The 23,199-nt window shown below is 25.5% G+C and overlaps 1 protein-coding gene across 1 annotated transcript in view; it reads left to right on the forward strand.

Moving 5' to 3' along the window:
• The first annotated feature begins 10,772 nt into the window (after positions 1 to 10,772).
• Positions 10,773 to 23,199, forward strand: part of LOC126905510 (uncharacterized) — a 101,424-nt gene continuing 88,997 nt past the window's right edge. Inside the window, exon 1 of the mRNA XM_050685248.1 lies at positions 10,773 to 10,793. The gene's annotated coding sequence lies outside the window, so the exon portion shown is untranslated. The remainder of the gene's footprint in view (positions 10,794 to 23,199) is intronic.

Here is a 23,199-nt window from a genome sequence, read left to right on the forward strand (position 1 = left end):
AAAAAAAAAAAAAAAAACACATCATAGTAAAACCAATACCTTCTCAGCTTCGCATCGAAGCTAAAACCATCCAATGATTGTTTTATTATTTATAATTCGCTGTAAAATATTATCCGATAACTCGATTTATTATAACTATAGGACATTAAAGCCAAAAATTATACATTTTTCGGTGAAAATGGCTGATTTTGAACAATTTTGCATAACAAGGAACGTCTGCATTATTTAACATCAAATTAAATTTAAAGTTTTTTTGTGTATTATACGATTTAAAATATAATGACGTTTCGACGGTTTGTCCTCTATAAATAATCACCCTCTTAAGTAAAATTTTTTTATAAATATGATAAATTATTTTAAATAAATTATTTTAAATTGTTTCAAACATGCATTGTAACGTTTTTGACAGTGATTTAAATCACTATCAATATATCAATAAATACTAATTTAAATGCCTCGACTCCACTACATTGGATCCCAGAGTGTACTTAACTTTTTAAGCTTGGGCGATGTCATTTAAACTTGTATTGAGGTTGTTAATAAAATAAACATCTCTTTGAGATTAAGAATAACACGCCTTTGAGTTCGCAAAAGGGTGTAACTGAGTGTCACACGGATCGTGTGTTCGTTAAATGGCAACCGATGTGAACGGGTCACGTATACTTCGACTTATTGCTATTAAATCACAAATGGCTCCGTTAAAATTATTTCATTCGCACGACTGAAAATTTGTGACACCGTATTATCAGTGAGTCTCATCAATAAGTTAGTTACAAAACTTGATTGTTGTATCAGTAAAGTATGGCATTGGTCAGATTCGAAAACCGTTCTCCGGCATGGACGATCTCGCAATCTGCTTGCATTGGAATGGAGACTCGACCGCATTACATAGTTTGCAGGAAAGGGTGTTGTTGCTAGTTTAGTGACTGGCAAGACAAATCACGACGAATTCAAAAAGGTATGTCGATTATCATGTTCTCTCCTCATTGAAGATCAAGATAAATGATAAGTGCGAATAAAAAAAAAATTTTTTTTATAAAATTTGTCTCTGTATATCATTATTATCGTTAAATTATTTAGATATTTAATCTGATGTAATGTAATGTCATCGCGATGTTATTACGTTTGAAGATGACTAGATCTGGTAATTTTATCTATTTATTTATTTTGTTTTAACATGTGTAATTTCACTTCGTGTTTTTAAAATTGATTAGATTTTTTTTAATTTATAGTTATGTATTAATTGTTCTAAAAATATTATATATTCGTTATAATATTCTTAAATTTGTGAATTTTATTTTTGATCATTTTATTACTCCAAAAACTTATTTATATACTATTTATTAAACATATTAAATATTTATCTATATAAATTATGAATTCTTATTATGTATAATTTTTTTTATTTTAAGATAATAATGATTGACTATATATTGGTGTGAGTCATAATCTGTATACCTTTATATATATATATATATATGTTTGTTATGTTACTATAACGTAGAACGTTCTACTCAAGGGAGAAGGAAAGGTACGTTTCATTGGCGTACTACTGGTCACTAGTATTCATTAATGTAATTTTAATATTTTAAAAAAGTTTTAATTATATATATATATATATAATATATGTGTAAAAACTAATTGTCTTTTTATAAAATTCTATTTTTATTATGCCATTTTCAATATTAAAATATAAAATAACATAAAGAAGCATTAGATTTATATTATTATCTGTACTACTGTACGTATTTGCAAATGAAATCTCAACTATAATTGTAATTTTATACAAAAACATATTCATAATGAGCTAGTTGAAATTCTAAGACCTCAAAAAAAAAAATACTTATTTATTCAGATTTAATATTATTATTTTATTTTTTAGCAATTTAAATGTTTATTTTACAATATATATTTAAAATAAAAACTTCTTTAGATGTAATATTAATTATTTTATAATATTTAAGAAATTAAATATTTTGAGATATCTCGAATAAAATTAGTTTTTGTTTAAATATAGTCTGTTATAATGTATTTTTAATCAAAAATAATTTGTACATAAATAATTAAATATTTTAATACAATTTTAGGATGTAATAAATTATATTAAAGATTTAAAAAATCTAAAGTTAGTCAGTAAAATTTTACTGATTGTGTTTTTATAAAGAACTAAATTATTTAACCTGAAGTCATACAGAAACATTGCTTGGATATTTTAACAATAGTTTGCTCCATACATTCATTTTAATTATATTATGACACTCAAATGTAGTATGTAAATGTAATAACTTAGGAAAGTTCGATTACCAAACAGTGACAAAGATAATATTGAATCATCAATGGGTTAATAATTATTATTACTAATTATAAGTAATAATTGTTTTATAATATCATCATATCGCACCCATCAATTTTTCCGTCTTTACGAGTAAAACCTAAATGTGAAAAACATAATTGGCCGCTCTTAGATACTTTCAGTTGAATATTTTTAGTTTATTGAAAACCAGTTTTCTTTATTCATCATGGCATAATTTTGAATAGCGACAAATTCTAAGAACCCAAAAATTAGTTAGTTTTATAACGAGGTGTTTTTTTTTTTTTTTTGCAAATTTTTTATCGAAGAAATTTTAATCAAGGAACGTTTTTTTAGCTCTAATGCGAAGCTAAGAAGGTATTGATTTTACTATGATGTGTTTTTTTTTTTTTTTGTGTCTATTACCACTTTTTCTCAGCTCTCACCGAACGGATTTCTTTTAACAATACGTCAAAAGATCACAAATCGTATCTTGTCAAAGACATTACCCTCAAAAATTGAAAAAATTTCCCTCGTTCCCCGTAAATGGGGGAAACCTCCAAAAAAATTACAAATTTAAAAATCGCTAATTTTCGAAATATTTTTAATTTTTTTTTTATCCCTCTTTCATTTAACATGTTTTATCTTAATCAGGATAAAAATAAGGAAATAGCAGATCATGTAACTTTTGGAATAATCCACCATTTTTTTAAAATTAAACACTATCTACAGATTTACATCAAAGCCTTTTTTATGATATTGATTTTAATCACTGTCAGATATCATTATACTTGACCCAACTATGCCACGTCACTACTGTGCTGGGTTTTTTAATAATTATCATGGTGACCAGGAGAGGAGAAATATTTTATTTTGATTGAAAAGGGTTGAAAAAAATTTTCTTATAAATAAATCACCTTTCATGAAAAGTTCTATCAGTTCATTTATAAAACCTAATGTATTTCTGAACATTTAAAATATATGGATAGGATATTTGCATAAAATACTATTCAAATAAATTAAAATAAGAACAGTTATTAATTTATAATTATATTATCTTTATGTCGAAGCAAGGACGTGAAAATGTTAGTTCGATATAGTGAAATATTAAATTAGTAAATTGCCTAAAAAGCCTTCATAGTTCACCCGTGCAATAGATATAATATGCTGGGAAAATACTCGACCTACAATAAATAATAACGCTTTCCTACTACAAATGCTTTAATTCGATTTAACTTATGTTCTTTAGCCAAGGCTTACAGTTGTTAGTTAAATTATAAATTCTACTGCTTTATAAAATACAAACAAATAAATCTTTCTATAGTGATAAATTAAACATTAAAATAGTAATATTTGGAGGTCAATGTTTTAAAATTATTATTTATTTATGCTGTCTGTTTAAAATTGATAATTAATAGGTTTGTTTTACCAAAAAATTATCAATACAGATCAACTTCATCAATGAAATTTAAGCATTATGAGCTACTAGATAAACTAGCTATATTGAAAATGTCATTCATGTTTTATTACAAGTAGTTGAGTCTACCTAAAATATCTAAAATTATCCTATTGTAATTTATAGAATATAAAAAAAAATATTTTAAATATTAATAAAAATATGTTGCCGTGATAATTATACATAAATTTCTATTTATAAGTTATACCAAGAAATAATCTCGATAGATTACTCAACTAATATGGTCATGTATAAATTGAGCTTCTGTTTGATGATCAGTGAAAAATATGCTGAATTATGTACGGACGATTATTTCGGGTGCTCAATGTTACTGTTCAGAAAAATTCTAAAAAATATTAATCATAAAGTACATAAAACATTTAATTTATACTCATTAATATCTTTCGATATTCACAAATGGAAAGAAACTTGTCTCGTAAAAATTAATTATAGTGATATTTAGTTAAAACTTATTAAGGAGTACATTTATATATTTATAATACACGATGTTGTAAGGTTACAAGATGGAATTATTTGAAAGAATTTACATTTTTAATTAACTAATTCAATTAAAAGTTAATTTAATTATAGGTCTGTATATAAAAATATTAACTAAACGACAATTGTTTAAATTATTTGTTTATTATTTCGTTAATGTAATAATAAAAATAAAAAATACATTCAGTTTTGGCTAATATTTTTATCGTAGAACAACTTGGTATGTAGGAAACATTAAATTAGTAGTTAAAATTTTTTATTGCGATAAAAGACTTTAACGATAGTGAATGAAATGTACTATATATATTTATTGTAAATTTTGTTCAGTGCTTGCCAATATTATACTTTGTTAGAAACTGAAAATTATCTTACATTAAATTATATCAATTATTGAGGAAATATGTTTCATATATAAAGTATTAATATTTTTGTGTAAGTATTAACTTCCTAAAACAAAAAGTAAATTTTCATTTTTGTATAGTATGATTTTAGATGTTAAATAATGTCTAGAAGTTTACTCAAATAATTATTGGGCCCTTGACTTTTATCATTTCACTTTGGTATAAATTCCCAATTTATTATTTGCTTGTAAAATTTAATAAATTTTTACGTTAACCTTTAAAATCAAAGAGAACGATTATCAGCTATTTTTATAATTTTTAGCAACTAATTTATAAGTTTTTCAGCGATGAAACTACATTTTATTATTTTTAGATTATGCAAATATCTATAAAATCAATTGATAACAATTGGTTTTGATTATGTAACAATAGCTTGTTATTGAACTTAAAAAAAAAAACTACTTTATTGAAAACCATTCTGAAAATTCGGACATTATTTTTAAGAGTGTAGATTTTATAAATTTTAATAGGAGATTTATATTGTTTTATTAATAAATTGTTTTGCAAAATTTTATAGGTATCAATCGGAAATTGCTTTGGATCAAGGAAGACAACACGTCAAAATAAAATCGTGCAAACGCCATAAAATTTGTTTGTTGATCAATTATAATTTCATTTATGAATTGTGTTTATTGATTATATCTTCTATTAGTGTGTATTATTTATCTTCTAACCTTAACCCCTTCAATCTTTATTATCAGAACATCAATAATATTTATTAAATTATTTACGTGAATGCGTTAATGAAATAACAATTGTTGTATTGTTAACTTTTTTAATGATTGTAAACAAGCCTGTAATTTTGCACTACAATTAATAACATCTTGATCAGATATTTTCGATTACGTTTTATCAGTTAAACTCTACCCATTTTTTGTTATTTTTATATGTCAAAAACAGTAGTTGTTTATTTTCGCTAATTTGTAGGAATTAAAGAAAAATGAATAATTTATTTTGTCATTATTGCACCCACATAAAAACAGTTGGATTAAGATAAGATCTCAAATAAACAGTCAGTGTGATTATTGATCTGTGGAGTAGTATATAATTGTTCAAAATCGATCTTAAACTATAAGTGTCAATGTATTAAAATCTAATTATCAATACACATTCTTTGAGATTTCACACTAGACCCAAATCGAAATTTATTAAAAATATTTCTTTAACTCAAAATTATTGAAAAGTTCAACCATATCAATTATTTTAAAGGAATATCGGATTTATTTTTTATTGCACCAATTGGTCGTGTAGTTTTATTTCTGGTTGAAAAAATAAAATTTCAAAAACATAATAATTCAAATTATAATGTTGGATAAGATATTTTGTACTATCACGGTTTGGTTTAAATTTAAATATGATATTGACTATTTAATCGTAATAAATAACATCTAGAAAATGGAAAACAAAACTGGAGATAATTTTAAAAATAATTCTAGACTGTCATTGTTAGATTTTATTAGTTTTGCTTTTTATTTAGTGTATATATTTAATTTTATTTATGTTGAACCTACAGATGCTTACAAGTATGAAACCAATATACATTTGGACCTATGAAATTTATTTATTTAATTACAGACTCGGAAACAGGTTAAATTTTACGACAGTATCGTATTACATGAATATCAAGTAGACAAATAAAGATGTCTCTAAACCATATTTATGTATGCAAAATGTTGAGGTTCGCATGAATTAAAGTTTCATTAAAAAAATTGATTTGTCTACTATAATATAAACTAGATCACAGTGTTTTAAAGTGGCTAAAAAAATAATATATTAATCATACAACAAATTAAAATTATTAATTTAGAAGGCAATGAAAGATACCGTCCTTGTAAAATTAACAGTTAAGGTGACCCATTGTATTTCTGCTTAATTGATTGTTTCTACTTTGATGTATAATAATTTTTGGAACTAGCACCGGCCTATCTTGTATAGAAGCTTTCGGCGGCAATCTCTTTTAATCATCACATGTATAATAATACATCTATAACTCTGTGCACCAAAGCGTTCAAGGAAGCTGTCAGTTACTCTTCAAATTAAAATCCGGAAGTTTTCGACAAATTTAAAACTATGTAACGTCATATTACTCATAATTGTTACTATCTATAAACAATTCTTAATTATATTGACAACTGAACAAATCCTTATATTTAATTATGTTAAATAGTTAATACTCTTATGTAACGCAATAACATATACAAATTCATACAAAAAATACAAATTTTAACAAAAAATATAATTTTTTTAAAACTTAAAAGTGAACTGGGGACGTGTGGACATTATGTATACATGCAAAGCTTGTTAATTTTAATTTTTACAAACATGTATTTTAGGATGACACTTAGAGCATTATATAAAACCAGCATAAATCGATTAAAAATTACAATTTTGTTGGGTGTGGTCTCCTCATATGATTTACTTAGTCTTAAGAGTCCGTAAAAATTCAAGTAGAAAAAAAACTGTTGAATTTAAGTGAATAATTAGGTAGTTTGAACAAGTTTTCTCTAGACAATCTTTTTCAATTATTTACTCTGAAAATAATACAAATTTGTGTAAAAAATGAAAAAAAAATTACGAGTAAATAATAAGTATGAAAATAAACTATTTAAAATAATATTTGAAATTTAAGAACGTTTTTAGAGTTAAATTACACTAGATTATTGTACGTGTAGTACAACATTGGAGCATCGTGGTTTTATTAATAATTTAGCAAAGAAAACATGATTGATCGTAAATTCAAGTTATAATTTCGAATAGTGGAACTTTTACATAAGCATTTTTTGAGAAAATCGAGTACCGACCGTAAAAAATGTTTCAATTAACCTGTGTAATGCCATTCCGTTTCGGTCGGGTCGTCGACGGTTACAAAATGGTTCGTAATCCTTAAGATCGCGATTAATTTTGCGAAATTGCAAAACTGATTGTTTTTATTATGTAAGAATCTGAGATATAAACAGCTAAGCAGTGATAAATTGCCACTCTTGTGCATGTCAGAGAGTAAATGGGTTTTGTTTAAAATGACAGATGTTACTATAACAAATCGACTGTAATGAAAAATATCTGGTTGACTTTAACGGTTTACTGGTTAATTGTGTTCTAACTCTTATAGAATTCATTGTATCTGTTATCTAATTGTTTTATACTAGTACGCTGTCAAAGCAACAAAAATTCTCGGTTTACTGAATTTTTTTATCAAGTTTCTAAATTTAAAGAATCACTACAGTAAAACAAGAAACCCTTTGTTATCAAAGTTAAGTTTAGCACAAGAGCTTTTTAAAATATCTTTAGTATTATAAATGTTGATAATAATAGATAATTAGATAATTTAAACAATAGTTTGATGAAACATAAATTATAATTAATTTGTATAATTCTCAGTTTTATTATGAAATACATAATTACTTTTTATACCATATATTTATATCTGATTTGAAATAGAAAATTTGTAGTTTACAAAGTGATTTGTATATTATTAGGTTATATTATATTAGATTATATAGACAATTATTTCTAGTATTGTGTCAGTTAATTATTCCAAAGATATAATCGAAAACAAAGATATAACGAATAATACTACTGCAAACATATTTAACAGAAAGCACCGAACAAATCTTCATGGCCAATTAACATAATCATTTATCTTATTCTTTGTACTTACAAGTCTCATTTATCTAACATTTAAGAAATAAAAATAATTGTTAAATTATATACTCTTCCGTTTTATGTAGGAAATCCTTAGTTTCCATTATGTAATGCATCATGAAAAATTAGTGCAATGCGTTGCGCACTTATAATGTTACCTAGAGCTATTGTTTAATTTATCGCCTTTTTTTATATTCCTTAAGAACTCAGTATATTCATAGTTTCGTAAATTGAAATCAAAAGGAAGGATATTGAAGAAAAGTCGTTTCAAATAAATGAAAAATAGTAAAAAAGGCGTAATCTCTAAACTATAAACTATCAATTTGATGGATGCTCTGTAGTTTTGATATTTATCATTATGTTAAAATTAATAGCTATTTCTTACAATGTTATAATAAAAAGTTTTCTTTATGAATTTTCGTAAAGAATAAATAATAATAATTATCAGAATTCGGCTTGTATTAAACTTGCGTGGGGGTGGTCGTAAGTAGGCGTGTACAGATTTTGAATATAAAAATCACTTTTGACTCCTGTAGCTGCTCCGTGTTGCTCCTCCTGAAAGAGGCCGAAGAGAAGGACGGCATGAAGACACAAACTAATATAATTACAAATGTAGCATCGAAAACCGGTAATCTCTAAATGTAACGACCACTTAATGTATAATACTTCAATACTAACTACATCGATAATCCTCCAGCCGACAATGAATTATGTCTAATTTGTACGTGAATCGGTATTAGATATTCGATGTGTGATTGTTGTTCATCCGGGTCGGTTTCAATGTGGTGGTACGCTTTATATCATTTTTACACGTCCATCTCTCTCGTTCATTATTCGTCTGTATTTATGCATTACATTAGTTGCGGGTATCTGGAGGCAATCTATCGGAATCGACACTCGTAAATCTTCCATAAGTACTTAGTAATTTTTTTGTTTTTGTCGAGTAAAAAAAAAATCACACAAGTTTCTGTGTTTTTATCTGCTGCCGACACGGTCTGATTCAGCCACGCCTGATACCTTCCCATAAATATTTAATAATGTAAACAACGCAAAAAAGATGTCCAAGTTATTTTTACTTTTAGTATTTTTCAAAGAAATTTTACTAGGCATCTTTGATTTAGGGCGTAAGTACTAAAAATTCTGACGCTGTATTTAACAAAATTATTACTCAAAGATAGCGACGAACGCACAGAAAAGATATAAAACACATTTTACACGGATGTTATTAACTTATTTTTCTATCAGTGGTAGTTGTAATAAACTGAATGAAACAATCTTTCGCTTTAGTCTAATCCGAAAAAGTCATTTTCATGTTTTAACTATCAGAAAATCTTCAAATGAAACTTTTGAATTACAGTACATAACATTTATGTACTAAGTTATTTAATTTACAGGAAACCTTTTTTTAGTTATTTATCAGTTAAAAATCATGAAAATAATAACAATAAAATAAAAAAAAAACATGTTTGATTCTGTTTCTGTTAATGAGGGGATATAAGCTCTTATATCCCTACAACCAAATCCTTAATAGATTGTTTAGTGTAAGATAAATTTAAAAAAAAAACTTTTTTATAAATTAAGTACTTTTTGAAATATTTAACAAATATTTCCTACATATTATTTATATAAGAGATGCAAGCTTATAAAAATAGTAAAAATGTGATTAATTTCTAAAGTTTTTTAACTATATTATTTTTTGTAACAACCATGAATGTTGTTTTGGATATTATTAAGAGTGTCTGATGATCTTAATTGAAATTATAATTGTATTGTTACGATATGTACCTGATCGATTTGTTTTCGATTATAATATTTTACCAAATACCTGCTTATGGCTTTGAGTACATTTTTAATCAAATATTTCTATTTAAAATAAAAACATTATTTTTTTGACAATACATAGTAGTTTCTTTAAACTGGTATTATTCAGGACTGGCATTATACTTAAAAAAAACAAGTGCATAAAGGCGTAAGAACACTTATTACTATGTTTTTACCACTTATATTATACACGTTTTATTTCTATTAAATTAATTCGTAATACATATTAATTAGCATAGAGGGAGATGCTGATGTGACAATTCTACTCGTCTGCAGCCCGGAGCTACTGACGTCGAACTAATAAAGGGCAGTTGTGTTTGAGTGGCCGTTATAGTTGTAGTTTTCAATGCTATTACTTTTGTCTTATTTATATTATTAATAAACTTAACTTGTGTTATTCAACGATTCGTCTATCGTCAATTGTCATCACAGCCAACCAATTCTGTCTTACTTGGATATACTTACTAACCAACTGTACTAGGATTCAGGTCAGACTTTTGTGCATTACATATAACTTGTATTTACTAAACATCTAAAATATACATCTCTTTGTCGTTGGAATAAAACAGTAGAATAGCTTTATTATATAATCTTCTTTAGTNCTCGTCTATCGTCAATTGTCATCACAGCCAACCAATTCCGTCTCACTTGGATATACTTACTAACCAACTGTACTAGGATTCAGGTCAGACGTTTTGTGCATTACATATAACTTATATTTACTAAACATCTAAAATATACATCTCTTTGTCGTTGGAATAAAACAGTAGAATAGCTTTATTATATAATCTTCTTTAGTAACTAAGGTACACGATTGCTTGTGTCTCCTTCAGGTAATTAAAATAGGGAATAGGGACAATATTTGGGCAGACGTCGAGTAGCTTCCGATTCTTGGTTTATACTTGAGGATCTTGGTTCCTCGAGTGTTAAAAAAACCCCTAAAAAATGTTTTAATAAGAAAAACGTACGCATCGGTCTTGTACATTAATTTCTTTTTTAACCCATACGACCAAACCATTTTTTATTAGGTCTGTAACGCATAAATATAAATTTTACATGAGAAAATTGCTTTTAAACTTCTATTATTCCGTAAAAAATTATGTAACCAAATTAATATACTATCTACACATAAATGTTGAAAATAAATTATAGAATATTTTCAAGAGTAATACTTTTTTTTTTAAGTTATGCAAGATATTGTTATGTGTAAAGTATTATAATTTTTTATTTTAGTCTATTAATACATACGTTACAATAAATAGTTTCCTCTAATGATACGAGTTCAGCAATCTGTCGAACGTTATGTTCAAAACTACTTTAAAACTAATTAACACCCATTATTATACATATAAATATAGTTTAAACTAGCTGTATTGTGATTTTGAAATCAATTGTCTAAGATATATAGTATTGTTTAGTATTAACGCGTTTTTATTGTGAATCCAAAAAATCGTAATTATAATATACTTTTATCATAAATTATATCACATAAGGGCAGCAAAAAAAATCATATAATTCCAATATTAATAGTACTGATTGATAATCATTTTTTTACTTAAACTAAATTTTATTAAAAAGAGTTAAATTTAATTGTTAAAAATAAGCACCGAGAATTATTTAATTATTGGCATGTCAACATTAAATTAAAAATCATAGCAGTATAATTTTGTAAAAATTAAAAAATTTCCTGATTTAACGATTTTAAAAATCGTGTTTTTTGGGGGATTTTATCATTTGCGGTAAACAAGCGATTTTTTTTCAATTTTTAAGGGCAATGCCTTCAAATACATACGGTTTTTGACACACCGTTGAAAGAGGTCGGTATGAACTTTGAAAAAAGTGGCGAAAGACATAAATAAAAGACATCATTGTAAAATAAATTTAATTTAACCTTCTCAGCTTTGCATCAAAACTAAAAATAGAAATGTTTTTTAGCTTCGATGCGAAGCTGAGAAGGTATTAGTTTTACTATGATGTGTGTTTTTTTTTTTTTGTGTCTATTACCACTTTTTCTCAGCTCTCACCAAACGGATTTCTTTCAACGATACGTCAAAAGATCACAAATCATATCTAGTCGAAGACATTACCCTTAAAAATTGAAAAAAATTCCCCCGTTCCCCGTAAATGGGGGAAACCTCCAAAAAAATTACAAATTTAAAAATCGCTAATTTTTTAAATATTTTCAATTTTTTTTCCTAAAATGTGCCGTAACTTTTTCAAAAATGAACATATCAATATAATTTTTTTTTATATAGATGCTTGATGTCTTTATTTATCATTTGGTATATTTTTTTTGTAAATTTGACCCTTTATCTGCCCACAATAGGGGATTTAAAAAGACAAATTTTTCACAAAAAATTAACTTTTTCAACTTAACTTTTGAATATGTTCCGGAAGGTCTGACACTTTTATATATATCTTAAATTAAAGCTAATGTAATGTACTTTAATTTGAAAAAAAAAAATTTGACCTCTGGACTTGTCTTCATGGTGAAAGTTGACATCAAAGTTAATAAAAAATTACGATTTTTGTAAAATAATTTTTTTTTATATTTTTAACTTAATAATGCTCTAACTTTTTCAAAAATGAACATATCAATATAATTTTTTTTTATATAGATGCTTGATGTCTTTACTTATCATTTGGTATATTTTTTTTGTAAATCTGACACTTTATCTGCCCACAGGGGGGGATTTAAAATGACAACTTTTTCACAAAAAATTAACTTTTTCAACTTAACTTTTGAAAATGTTCCGGAAGGTCTGACACTTTTATATATATCTTAAATTAAAGCTAATGTAATATACTTTAATTTATGAAAAAAAATGTTGACCTCTGGACTTGTCTTCATGGTGAAAACGGCTACCGAATGCTATTTTTGTGTGAAATTTCTCGATTTTATATTTTACATTTTTTACTTTAAAGTGCTATAACTTTTTAAAAAATGTATGGATCAANGCTATAACTTTTTGAAAAATGTATGGATCATTACAATTTTTTTATGAGAAGTAGTATTTACATAGATTTTTTTAAATCGGACCATTTTCCTTAATACAGGGGGGATTCAAAACATAAAAATGCATATAGAAAGTAGAACTTTTTCTACTTTGAAATTTCTCGATTTTATATTTTACATTTTTTACTTTAATAGGCTATAACTTTTAAAAAAATGTATGGATCAATATAATTTTTTCATGAGAAGTAGTATTTATATACATCTTTCATTCGACATACTATTTTTTTAAATCAGACCATTTACCTATATACGGGGGGGCTTTAAATATTATAAATGCATATAGAAAGTAGAACTTTTTCAATTTAAAACTTTTTAAAGTGTTCCGGAAGGTCTGACATTTATATATTTATATCTTAAATTAAAGCTTATGTAATATACTTTAATTTGAAAAAAAAAATTTGACCTCTGGACTTGTATTCACGGTGAAAAGTTGACATCAAAGTTAATAAAAAATTACGATTTTTGTAAAATAATTTTTTTTTATATTTTTAACTTAATAATGCTCTAACTTTTTCAAAAATGAACATATCAATATAATTTTTTTTTATATAGATGCTTGATGTCTTTACTTATCATTTGGTATATTTTTTTTGTAAATCTGACACTTAACCTGCCCACAGGGGGGGATTTAAAATGACAACTTTTTCACAAAAAATTAACTTTTTCAACTTAACTTTTGAAAATGTTCCGGAAGGTCTGACACTTTTATATATATCTTAAATTAAAGCTAATGTAATGTACTTTATTATGAAAAAAAATGTTGACCTCTGGACTTGTCTTCATGGTGAAAACGGCTACCGAATGCTATTTTTGTGTGAAATTTCTCGATTTTATATTTTACATTTTTTACTTTAATAGGCTATAACATTCTGAAAAATGTATGGATCATTACAATTTTTTTATGAGAAGTAGTATTTACATAGATTTTTTTAAATCGGACCATTTTCCTTAATACAGGGGGGATTCAAAACATAAAAATGCATATAGAAAGTAGAACTTTTTCTACTTTGAAATTTCTCGATTTTATATTTTACATTTTTTACTTTAATAGGCTATAACTTTTAAAAAAATGTATGGATCAATATAATTTTTTCATGAGAAGTAGTATTTATATACATCTTTCATTCGACATACTATTTTTTTAAATCAGACCATTTACCTATATACGGGGGGGCTTTAAATATTATAAATGCATATAGAAAGTAGAACTTTTTCAATTTAAAACTTTTGAAAGTGTTCCGGAAGGTCTGACATTTATATATATATATCTTAAATTAAAGCTTATGTAATATACTTTAATTTGAAAAAAAAAATTTGACCTCTGGACTTGTATTCACGGTGAAAATGGCTACCGAATGCTATTTTCGTGTGAAAATTCTCGATTTTATTTTTTTAATTTTATTTAACTTTATAATGCTATAACTTATTGAAAAGTTTATGGATCCACACAATTATTTTTATGAGAAATAATATTTTTTAATAAACTCTTTTTTGTTCGACATACTTTATCTTAATCGAGATATTAATAAGGAACCAGCAGATCATGTAGCTTTTGGAATAAAACACCAATTTTTTTAAAATTAAACACTGTCTAAAGATTTGGATCGAAGCGTTTATTTTTGATAGTCATTTTAATCACTGTCAGATATCATTATACTTGATCCAACTATACCACGGCACCACTGTGCCACGACCCCCCTGTGCTGGGTTTTTTTGTTTTAAATTTCCTAAAATTATTTCAAACGTTTTATAAAAGTTGTTTAAATTTATGGGACTGTTCTATCAAGTTTAATCAATGCTTTAGATTTTTTAAGTTGCATTTAAGTTTCATTTTTTGAAAAAATAACTAAACTTTTGAATATAAAATTTTGTTGGTTAAATTTACAATTATATAACTTTAACTAATAAATAGATGACTTTATAAGTATTTAAGAAATGTTAATTTTATGTATTTTAAGAATCGTTTTTAAACCATTCTTTATAATTATATAAATAATTATTAATTATTAATTAATTTTTCGTATAATAATCATACATAAAATGTATATATACCATCATATTGAACGATAAAAAATATTTCTACTTTATATTACTTTACAGTAAAATAATATTGGAAAAGTATTTTTTAATGAATTTTCGAGATTTTACTGTGCTTTTTGTTTTGCACGCAATTTTTTCGGTTTTAATTTACTTAAAATATACAATTTTAATATTTTTTTAATTCTTATTAAATTATCTATTTATTAGTAAAAGTTATATAATTGTAAATTAAACCAACAAAATGTTATACTCAACAATTATAAAAAAGTAATATTTGAAAATTCAGCTATTTTTTCAAAAAATGAAACTTAAAATATCCAAAATATCAGTTAAACTTGATAGAACAGTCCCACAAATTTTGCCCAACCCTAATAAAATATTTTAAATTTTTTTTAGGAAAATTAAAACAAAATAAAAACTTGAACTATTTTACTACGATTTTACTATGAAATTACCGCTAACTATTAATTAGTAAATATCTCAAAAACTAGATGTGATAGGAAAAATCTGAATCAAGATTTACAATCAACGTCGAAATTCCATTTAGAAATCATATAAAAATATTAATTGATAAAAAATGTTTTTTTTTATTTGTTGTCTCCTGTTTTATCAATATTATTTTTATTTCATCAAAAAACCTGCTGGTNTTTTATTTGCTGTCTCCTGTTTTATCAATATTATTTTTATTTCATCAAAAAACCTGCTGGTTCTTTAAATTTTGACAAATCTATATATTGTTCATTTTGTAAATAGTTTTTACTTTTCGCTATGTCGTAGCCGTAACTAAATATCTAAAAAATGTATATATATTGATTTAGAATATTTAGATAATATTAACTGTAAAATATCACAGATATTTCAAATACACACCGGTTTAGATATTTGTATATAAATATTACTATTTATTAAAATTTATAAGATATACAGAGTGATTTATTTATCATTGACTACTAAATTTTTTTTTAAATAATTTTATTTTTAAAATTTTTTTTTTTTGGTTTTACAAGTAGTTTTAGTAACTTTTTAGGTAAAACGCTATAAAATATTAATAACTTACCTATTACTAATCCAAAAATTGTTATAGACCAGAATTTTATTAATTATACAGTTTACTATTAAATAAACTACTGAATTATGTATGTTGTCTTTTGAACAAATAAAGTTGACTTCCTTATAAAGTATAAAGGATAATCATAAAAAAGACTAAATGATTGATAATTTTTAAAAAAATTTGTTTTTAAAAGATACCAAAAAAAAAAAAAAAATTCTCATTATTTTTAATATATTTTTCAACTAATTAAGTAATTCATAATTAATGAATCACCTTTTATAGTACTTAAGAAATATTTTTCGCTGTAGAAGAATATTAAGAATCCCTATCCCTCAATACTACAACTTAAGTAAGAATACCTAACTAAGTATTTAAGCCTTTCAGTACATACATTTACTGACTGATGATATTTTCGGAATAACTTGACAAAATTTATGTTTGCATTAAACCTGGGCATTATTTTATAACTCAATAATGCTATTAAAATATTTTTAAAAATTTTCTATTTCCACGCAAAACATAGTGTTTATTGTTTATATTCAAATATTTAAATCACCTGGCTTTTTTAATTTAATTCTAATAGCTAAAAACCGCCTATTAATATTAAAATAAAAAATATATAATTCAATCCACCACCACCACAAAAAAAAAACGAAATTCCACTTAGTATTATTTAAGTATAAAGAATTCAATATACATTAAATATAAAACTATTTTGTTAGTTTATGAATTCCTGGAAATTAAATTTAATCACCAACACCAAAAGAAAAACACAAATAATTTTGTAATATTGTTTAGCAATTAATATTAGTATTTTAATACATGTTAGCTGTAAAGACCCCGAAGTAACTATTTTAGTATTTTACTTTATCAATATTGTCACATGTCAATTATAATTTTGACGTTAGGGTCTATTCGCTCAAGGTACATTTTCAAAGTTAAACATTTATAAAATATACTTACAAGGCCTTTATTTTTGTTTAGCTCCGAAACAAATATGACAATACGAAGTAGCTTGAGGCGACACTAAAAAATTAATCACACCGCCAATTTATTTAGCATAGTTCATAACATCATTTTGCATCAAAGAAGGGTCAAGGCGATTAAAAATTTGAAGGACAAACAAACTTAGTGAACAATTTTCCCTTAATGATTTTATTTCTATCGGGAAATAATAAACAACTACCGGTTCGGAAATTGTTTTTGAATGACTGAAAACTTGAACCATTAGAACCATAAAAGTCGCATATAGTGCTAACACGTTTAATATTCGAATACGTTTATTGTAGTAATGTATTATTTATATTATTTGAGAAATATTTAATTTCGTTTTTTAAAAATTGTCATAAAACCATCAATACGAGGAAGTATTACAAAAAAAATATGCTATAAAATTTTTGAGTTTCCGGTGATCTATGAGTCATTCTTTGACAAATTGCATTGTAATATATCATATAAAAACTTATAATGTATGTTTTTATATTGGATAAATAGAATATAATATTTTATACCGCTATTCATGTTTACCTCATATGTTAAAATAAAAAGATAAACGCCTATTTCATAATGAGTCTTAATTATAGGTGAATAGGATAACTTGTATTTGTCACGTGCGACTAAATACTACTACGTTGCTAATAAGACAATAATTACCAATAAAAAAAACTATTGACTTTTAATTTTCTAACGTAGTTATTATATTATAAAAAAAAAACAACAATCGNTTTTTAATTTTCTAACGTAATTATTATATTATAAAAAAAAAACAACAATCGACACGAATGAATTAATATAGGTAATGGCTTGACGAGATTATAATAATTGTAATACATTACATACTAGTATATGTTTGTACACTTTAAGGAAAATATAATCTCTTATTACTATTTTGTCAGCTGTAACTGTTCTACTCTTTATTAATCATTAATAGCAAAATATTATTTTACTGATCGAGTAGAATATTCATTATTCATTTGGTCAGCAATGTTAACGACAACAACAATACATTGTGGTATGACGACGCTCTCCCAATAATACTATTTACCCTATTCTACGCTTTAACAAATCCTCACACAACTTCAACACAAATGATCAAGTGTTTTCATATTCCGCACTGCGTCGCGTATAATCATCTCGCGAGTCATGGCCAATAATTAACGATGAAAATGTTAAGGACGATAGGTTATGTTATTCTTTTTCGATGGTAGAGTACATTGCAAGTCGTTTGTAGTTTCCGCGTCTGTGTAGCTGCTCGCTATCTCCTTCGAATATGATGTATATGATGTTCTTTCACTCGGCTAACAATCTCTCGAAGCCTTAGTGCATAAGACATCAATCGGAAGTGTTTCATCTTCACATTCGATACTCACAACTGCAGAAAGACTAATTGTGGATACACGTAGAGGCCATTGTCAAATCAATATATCGATAAGCTAGCTTGTAAAATTTTGATTCATCAAAGCTGAGAGGTTAAATCAAAAATATGATGAGGTTAACATAACATCTGTTGATATTCATCAGTATTGTTGTTCTTTAGCTTAAAAATCGAAAGCCAACGTGATATCCCTAATATGTAAGACATGTTGCATTTAAGACATTCAAAAACAATAATGCTTTTATTAATGACCTGTTCATACTTCATGATATTTTCTATGTAAACAATTCAGTGTGTTAATCAATTTTTAATTGTATAACTAAAAATTGTTACACTCTTCTTAAGTAAATAAAACTACAATTTCACTTTCAAATTTTACTACTATTCATAAAAGTTAACGCATTGTCGAAACATGGTTATTATTTAAGACGGTTACGATAAATAAAACTTCAAAGGAATAAATTATGTTGTAAAATTTTAAATACAATTATATACTCATCAAACACTGAAATGAACTCCGTTAAGCTCTATTAAAATGGTACATATGAAGGAGCTAATTTAGTATGTTTAGTCAGAATATTTCAACGTATTTTCGTTTGATGACTCAATGATTTAATTTGAAAAAAAATGAAAAATTTTAATTACAATTCAACAACAACGAATAAAAATTGATTGATAATAATGGCAAATGATTTTTTTTTCATATTAGTCACTTAATAAAACTATTCTCAAAATAATATAACAACACAGTTATCATTTAGGAACTTATAATTACAAAAATAATAGTTGATGGTCTTTTGGAGCTAATGACAAAGCCAGAGGATTACCTCCTAATTTAATATTCTGTCTCTGAAATTGCTATTAGACATTAATTACACAATAATAATAATTATAAAATTGTTTGTCGGTACACAATACTAATGTTATATTTATGATTTTTTTTTCATTATCGTAACACTCCCACTAAATATTAAATGTTATAAATTATTTTCATCCAACTAAGATTATTTAAAAAATAATAAAATCACAAAATAAAATTTAATAAAATAATTTTATTTTATATTAACACCTTACGTATTTCTCTTTCGTTTGATATTATTTTTTTTGAAAATCTAACCCTTTACCTGCTTATAAGAATATTCAAAATTAAAATTTTTGTATGATAAGTTAACTTTTTCAACAAATTTTTTAAGAGTATTCAGGAAATAATTTGTCTTTTAAGCATATGTTAGGTTAAAGCTTATGTTATGTATTATAAGTTAAAAACATGCTATTTTTATGGTTTTTTTTTTCTTTATTAATATATACACAATCTGTTCCCTATAGGTACAATAAGAGTATTAGCTAAAATAATTATAACATTGAATACTTGATAAAAGAAGCCACCCATTGATGACACTTTTAAGTTATTGTTTTTTATTTTTTGACTAAAGTTATGTTATTAGATCTCTACACCAGTTGCGCTTTAAGCGTCTCGGAGGATTACTAGGAATAGCATTAGTTGAAAGACCTTTTATTAGGGAATTGGAGTGGGAGGCTAGTCGAGTGTGGAATCTTTTATAATAACTTATTGCTTCTTCTTTAACAGTTTTAATTTTTAAATCAGAATGGAGGGTATAATTTGATACGTATGTAGGGGAGTTAGTTAATTTTCTTAAAGAAATATTTTGAAATGTCTGAATACGATTTATATTAGATTTGTTAGCATTTCCCCATAGTTGTAGACCATAAGTCCAAATGGGTTTAATAAGAGATTTATACACTAGAAGTTTCATATTTAAGTTAGTATGTTTGTTATTAATTAGTAAAGTTCTAAGCATACAGATTCTAAGGTTTAATTGGAGCCTTTTTGCTCGAGTATGATGGGCCCAGGTAAGTCGGCGGTCTAGGGTTAAACTAAGATATTTTACAGACGAAGAATATGGAATTTGAATACCATAAAGAGTAAAAGTTGTGTGAATTGATTTTGCTTGATTGACCTTATTTTTATGGTTAAATTATATATTTTAATTAAAAATTTTTAAAAAAATGTATAGATTAATACAATATTTTTCATAAATATTTAATAAATATCATTTCATCCGACATATTATTTTAAAATCAGATTTTTATCCTTATACAGAGAGAGTTAAAACTTGAAACATATGTTTAAAAAGTAGAGCTTTATGATAAATTGATAAAGTTTTATTTTTAAATGAATCATCCTGTATATCTCTACGACAAATTAGTTCAATCTTAAGTCCTTTTAAAATGGCTCAAACGACATTTATAAATGCATATAAATTTGTGCTTCTATTGTAACTGTTTTAGAAATATAAAATTATAATACTATTAGTATTATTGCAAGATATTTTTCATACTACCGTTAAATTTTGTGAGTTTATGGCTTTTGATATATTAATTTAAATAAATGTATTGTTATGTTCTAACCGAATATAAAATTATTCTATACAAGGAGTTTATTGTAATATCCAAATCTAACAAAGATGTATGAATCACGGTATTAGTTACAAAACGTAAACGCTAATCTTGTATTAAATGCATAATGTATGCAAACAGATAAGGAAGTGCTAAGGCAATATAAGGCTATAGTGCGTAAAAGACATTAAACATTAAAAATTATTATTATCAAACAAGCTTTTTTTTGTTAAATATTTAAAAATAAAGTGTAATATGCAAAAATTGGGTAATACCCAACTAGAAATATTTTCAATTGTTGCATTTCGAAAGCCAGCATAAGACATTTTTTTTCAGCATATAGTCAAAATAAGACCTTCACAGACAACCAAGTTAAGAACCTTTTTTTTATTCAAGTTATGTTGCAAATTAATTTCTTGTATCTAAATCATCTACTTACTACTAGTGATTTTAAGCCTATTAAGAAAAAAGTTTAAGTAAATTAAATAGTAATCATGCATAAATAATGCATGTAACTGTGATCTTCATTGAGTATATTGTAAAAAATGAGATGAAAGGTAGAAATACATGAAAATCAAGAGTGTACATTCACCAGTCACTTTCGCTTTTATTAAGAGGATATCAACTTCATCTCAGTCGATATCATTCTCGAGTCGCCTTCATGCTATATTTTTACATTTACATTAATATTTTATTAGTTTTTCATTAAAATGACATGCCATGACAACAAAGGGCAATCGTTACAAATTTATTAGACAAAGCTTCAGTTTCAATTCATTGAATGATGTTTTTTTATTGATTATTTGGTACCATGTGGAAAGTCAACTGTCCACTAATAGTAGTCTTGTACAAACAAACGCCCTCTTATGTAGTAATACTTATAATAAAAAGTTGAACAAACATCCTTACATTAAAAAATCGTTCAACGACAACATTATTGTATGAATAATGACGTCACAGCAAATCGTGTAAATATTCTAGAGAGTCACAGTTATAAAAGATTGCATTATTGTAGCATGAGACTTTCACTTGGATAGTGTTTTACTGGATCGAATAACGATTTGTCAGTTCATTTGTTAATTTCGAATGCAACACATAATTTTAATTATTAAAAGACTAAGGTATGCCAAATTTACTGTTAAAGAAGAAGCAAAACATCGTGTAGGTGATTCAAACAGTTAATGCGGAACAGTATTACCTTTATCCCATCACATAATTATAGAAAGATACAAAAGATGCTTAATAGCACATTTTGTCCATATCAAAAACTAATAATGGCATAAGCGTTTAAACGTAAATTCAGCGCAAGTTACCTTCCAGTAAAAAATAGTTACAATAATAAGTTGCGGTCAGGGTCATGTATCACATAATAAAATCGTATAATACGTCGTTGTATGCTTAAAAATCATCGTAAATCAAAAAACGAGTTTGTAATGTTTAATTACCATTTTGATAAAAGGATTTGGCAAATATTTCAAGAAAATTTTTCCTTAGAACTTTATTTAGATATTATTTTTGAAAAACTTTGTATACAATAAATTATCGTCAATAAATTTGAACACTTAACGCCACTTTAGAATATAAATTTATATTCTAAAACTAGAAGCTATAATTTTATATGATAAAATTAGTTTATTATTTTAAAAAAATTGTCTGTTCGAAAATTTGTTATTGTGTTTATTTATTATTATTTTAAGGCCATATCGTATTATATTTCATTAACGACTTTTACTTCTGATCGAATGACTTTCTGGTATTCATTTCAAATTAATATCAACTGCAACAAATTAATAATAATATTTAGGATCAAAACGCGCAGTTGGCTCTTCTCGAGTTCTTCCGTCGGAAGTATCACTGGTCAGCACAATTCCTCCTACTAGAAAACCCCTAAAAGAATAGCTTTAAATCCATCAGCACAGTATAACTCAAAAATAAAAGACGAAAGGGCGACTATTCGTCAGTCAACAGCACAACTACTTTTTCTGTTTACTGAGTAAAGGACAGTTTAAGAATAGTCAAATTGCATACTAGTAGTTAGGACTCACTAACATTAACACTAGATGCAAACATTAATTATAATAATGAAACTAAAAATTATAAATCATAAATATTTTAACGATTACAAACAATTGTATTTCACATAGACTATTATAACACATACACAAAAATATTAAAATAATAATAACCACAAT

This window comes from Daktulosphaira vitifoliae, unplaced genomic scaffold (genome assembly GCF_025091365.1).
Source record: "Daktulosphaira vitifoliae isolate Bord-2020 unplaced genomic scaffold, ASM2509136v1 Scaffold_1, whole genome shotgun sequence".
NCBI classification, from domain to species: Eukaryota; Metazoa; Arthropoda; class Insecta; order Hemiptera; family Phylloxeridae; genus Daktulosphaira; species Daktulosphaira vitifoliae.